The following is a 5,177-nucleotide window of genomic DNA, read 5'->3' on the forward strand; positions in this document are numbered from 1 at the left end:
AAACTATATTTACTCATAAAAATTATCTAGAAAAGTTTTCTAATAAAGAAAATACAGAAAAGCGTGCAATTAAATAAAATAAAGTCTAGAAAATAAGAAAATCCACGGGTTCTCACATTTGAGGTGCGGTAGTACCGAGCATAAGTTTTCAAATTGTCTTAGAGCCTCTAAGAAAAGAGAAAATACTCGGCGGTCTGCTAGATCCACTGTAAAGCAGTCGAGGGCCAGAAGGGGGTGATTAATGCTAATGGCTATGAGAAGAGATCCAAGTAATAGAAGTAATACGAGTGGGGATGGATTTGACTCCACTCGAGGAATAGGGGTTGTAGTTTTACCCTAGTCTAGACTGGCACTTTTGGAGGGGATAATCTTTTGCATAAGGGAAAGTCCTTTTGTTGTTTTGTATCTTGGCAACTTGGCACGTTCTGTTATGACCTTGTCGTTTCCCTTTTCCTTTTGAAATGATTTGATAAACCTATTCCAACTTGATGTAACTATTGTGATCTTTTATAACATATGGCAATTTACTTACTTTTAATTAATTTCATGGCTTACCGGTATATTTAAACTTTGCCCACACCTTTAGATTAGTGATAAGACATGAACGATAGTTGACGTGGTCGAGAATGTACTTGAGAGCGTAGGCAAACTTGAGATCTTGGAGGTGACCAGGGATCGACAATGGACCAAAAATCGAGAACTTAGGACTAAAATTGGGACCCAACGCTTGATTTCCAACTTGATATATTAATTGTGAGATTTGAGTTGGTGAAATGAAATATTTGATAGATTTATTGAGTCTAACAATTAAGAAACTGGATATAATTTTTGGAATAAAAGTTTGAGATTATACATAGACTATCGAGACTTGCACAACATGACCATTAGGAACAAATACCCTTTTGCTTTACATGGATAAGGATTTGAGCAACTGTAAGGAGCTATAGTACTATCTAGGCTGGATTTAAGAAGAACTATTACCAGTTGAGGATCCTAGAAACTAATATACTTAAGACCGTTTTCAATTTAAGATACGGTACTTCAAGTTCACAGTTACGCCCTTTGGGTTGACGAAACTACTAGCAGCAATTATGGACTTAATGCATTGGGATTTTAAGCCGTATTTGGATCAATTGGTGGTTATATTTATTAATGGTATATCGGTATACACTAAGGTTGAGGAGGTCATGAAAGACACCTAATGATAGTTTTACAAATTCCGAGAGAGCGCCAACTTTCGTTAAGTTCAATAAATGTGAGTTCGGTTGGAAGAAGTAGCCTTTCTAGGTTGTACAATATCTAAGGAAGGAATTACTATAGACTCAGCTAATGTGGAAGCTGCTTTAAGAGGAAACAACCAGAAAACCCTACTGAAATTTGGTGTTCTTACAGTTAGTCGAATATTACTTTTGGTTTATCAAGGACTTTTCTAAGATTGTAATATCTGGTAAGTTATTTGGGATTCTAAATGTGAGGAAGAATTTTAAAAGTGAAAAGTACTTAACCGATGCACCTGTCTTAGCCTTACCGAGCAGAGGAGGTAGTTGTGATTTATACAGATTTTTTTTTTTTTTTTTGTGTGCAGAACCATTGGGAATTTTAGTCTTGAAGGAAATAGAAGAAGATCTAATATTCTCTAGTTAAATACAAACTAACATGAAATGGTCATTCTTTCGAAGCTCTCAACCCTAGCCCTATCAAGACTCGAATGTTCCAAAGCTCATTTTCCTTTGCCATCACCAGAATTTGCATTCAAGGAACTTTGCTTACTACCTCGTCCCTCCATCAAACTGCCTGAATTAGAAAGCCCAGTTTGCATGATTTGATGCATGCCATGGTTGGAACCACCTTGACCTTGGAATTGTTGCTGTGCCTGGAAATTGAGCAATTGATGTTGCTGATCTTGAGATCGGAGAGCACTAAGCTGGAAGGGCAACTTCTGAACAGGAACTCCTTGATGCTGCTGCATTGTTGTGGCTTGAGCTTGTTGCACATAAATTCCTTGTTGAGCACTAGAACTTGAAGGAAGCTGTGGAGGCGTTGCTGATGGTTGTAGTTGAGCATAAGCAATGGCAGCTAAATACGTCAAATTTCTCTGCAGGACTGCTTGATACTGGGCACACTCTGAAACTTTGCCAAGGTTTTGATTTTCCAGTATAGCCAAAATCAAATTTTTGTTGTCATCCAAGCACTTCTGAATCTGCTCGATGGTGGTGGAATTAGGAGAAAATGGCAAGGAAGGAGGAGGAGAAGAAGTGAGAGCCGGCGTTGGCTACTGCTGCTGCTGCATTTTTTTAAAAAAATTATTTCTTTTGGTCTGACAGAAAATTATACAGCTCCTCCTTCTTATTCTTCAAATCTTCATTTATACAGATGCTTTAAAGGATGGTTTAGAATGTATATTAATACTACATGATAAGGTGATTGTATTTGCCTCAAAAAAGTTAAAATCTCACGAGAAAAATTTGAGAGGACTCACAAAAATTTCTTATTTTAAATTCCTATTACTAGCTTATTTAAATATTTAATTGCCCGTTTGCTCCGAATATTTTATTCCAACCTTTTTAGACCCGATTACATGGAACTATGACTTACATATATTTTTAAAATAACTTGTTTCAAAAATTTAATTTTTGGAAACCCGTTTAGTGAGAATAGTGAATACGCGTTTGGAAGCAATAATCGATTTGAGGGTACAGTGAGCTAGGAGATTGAAGACTCATATATTAGTTTTAAAATAGTTATTTTTATGTTTAAGTACTCAAGTATTAGTTAGTAATACTATCGTTACAAGAATTCCTTAGAAATTTCGTTCTATCGCGCACAAATCGGAAGTACGCGTTTTCGTGCGCGCGATTAATCGAGGGACTTTAGACCTTTATTTTTATACTATGAAGAGTGAATAATAATAGCATCAATGGAAGTGCATTAGAGGTTTAGTGCACAAGTGAAACAAACCCGAGAGGAAACGAGCACGAAACGCGCGCGTACGCGCACTATTCTTAGTTGACTTTTTGGAGAAATTTGGGCCACAAACACTTAAGCTTCTCAAGGAAGCTTCACCATCAGCAAAACACTCTCTCTCCCTTTGCTCTTGCTGGCCGAACACCGTAGGAGGAAGAGGACCAAAGCTCTTCATCATCTTGCTTCATCTCTTGCTTATTTCACTTCAAATTTCTACCACACCTTGCAAATAACTTGGAGATCATCTTGGGCTTGGAAAGGGGCTTCATTCTCACGGTTTTCTTGGAGCAAAAAGGGGCCAAAAATTTCTGGTTTAATATCATCTAGGAGGTAATGAAGATCCAACCCTTAAATCTTAACTTTTGTAAGTTAAATTGCACTTGGAAACATATAGCTTCATGTGGGTACCTCTATATTGTGGGAAATCATGTGAGTGGGCTCTATGAAATCCCACAATGGACTTGATGAACTGATGTGATGATATTGGGTGTTGTTTATGTCGATTTAGTGATTAAACTAGTGATTATAAGTTGAAAGGTGGAAAGAAAACTCAAAGGAAACAAAAGGAAAGATGGAGCCGGTTATGCCCTGCCTTTGCCGCGCCTCTTGGTGCAAATTTTTGTGGTCCAATTGACTTGATTTTGATGTAGATATGTTTTATAGGTTGTGTGGAAAGTTTCCACCAAAAATCACTTGATTTGGTTGGATAAATGTTTGGATTTCGAAAATTTTTTGTGGCTGGAAACATGTCCAGAGTTGCTCTGGCAGCGAATTTCAAACGGCTATAACTCTTTGGTCCGATGTCGAAATCAAGTGCCGTTTGTGGCATTAGAAACTAGACACGTCCAGTTTTCTAACAGTATAAAATGTATCCTCTGATTCCACTTGAGTAAACCGTACCAGCCTTTCAAATCACCTGCCCTGTTTCTCGACTGTGTTAGAAAACCTGTTATGAGCTGCAAATGTTTGCCTGAAAATGAGCTAGTTATGGACAGAATTTTAAAATGATTCCTTCTGTGAAATTGTAGCTTTATGAATTTAGTTTCCAACGCCACCAACCACGCTCAATTCCAAGTTGAATTGAGTGAGTTGTGGCCGAATTTCGAAACTATCTCAGTGATGGAAAACCCTCTTTTGGCTAGTTGAATGCCTTAATTTGGATTGGGAGTTGTTATTTTGAAATTCTTGGTGTTAACCACATACCAAATGTATCTTGGATGTTTATTAGACCTTGTCTTCATCATTGAACCATGTTTGAGATAATTTCATTGACCCAAAAGTTAGAAAAGGGAAAACGGAAGTACAAGGCAGATTTGCCTTGGAAATTCTTGGAACTTTAGTGGCTTTGTTAACTGACTTTCCGTACGAATTTTTATATGAAATTTGTCAGAGCAATAGCCCTTATATGGTAGGGAAATAATACCAAATTTGGTACCATTCCAAGTCCATTTTGATGCCCAACCAAAGTCTCAAAGTTCATGTTTTAAATCTGGAAAACCCTTGTGCAGTGAGAAATTTTCAGCAACTTTGAGTAGCTATATCTTGGCGCTCAAAACTTCAATTCTTGTTCTACTTGTTGTGTTTTAGACTTTGATTGTAACTCTAATTGATTTCCAAATTTTAGATGCTAGTTCACAATCTATGAATTTTTCCGAATTTCCAAATTTGGCCAAAAACCAACCTCGAAACTGTCTTGATATTCCAAAACAGCAACTTTGAGCCAGATTTTGAATGTCATCCATTCTGAATCATGGAACAGTATCTTCTAGGAACTTTTAGTACTTTGGAATTAGTTTCCAACGGTACCAAGTTTTCTAATTTTGGGCCTTCAGAGAGTGAGATGTGATTTTTCAAAGATTGCTTATCAAATCTGAAATTTCCGAACTTAAAGGAAATTGTGCTTTTAGAACTCTTCATATTCCTTCTATACCACTTGACCGTTTTACACTTGATTTCAAAGTTGAAAATCAGATTTCTCTTTTATTTTAAAACCCCACTTTTGAGTCTCGATTTGCGAGTAATTAAGGCTCATTTTCGTGATATCTTCTTAGATTGTACACTAGTATAATCTTCTTCGATAATTAAGGTTTTTAAGCGATAGTGTGTAATAGTTATTATTAATTGTTTAGGCACTCAAGAGTACCTTCGAGAGGATCCCATGGGGGATGCCCGAACCCTCAAGTGTGCTTTACTTCTTGAATTACTTGGTGAGT

At 36.9% G+C, this 5,177-nt stretch overlaps 1 pseudogene; it reads right to left on the reverse strand.

The window, feature by feature from the left end:
- Positions 1-1,720: 1,720 nt before the first annotated feature.
- LOC113771258 lies at positions 1,721-2,290 on the reverse strand (annotated as a pseudogene).
- Positions 2,291-5,177: the final 2,887 nt, after the last annotated feature.

Source organism: Coffea eugenioides, chromosome 5 (assembly GCF_003713205.1).
Source record: "Coffea eugenioides isolate CCC68of chromosome 5, Ceug_1.0, whole genome shotgun sequence".
In the NCBI taxonomy this organism is placed as follows: Eukaryota; Viridiplantae; Streptophyta; class Magnoliopsida; order Gentianales; family Rubiaceae; genus Coffea; species Coffea eugenioides.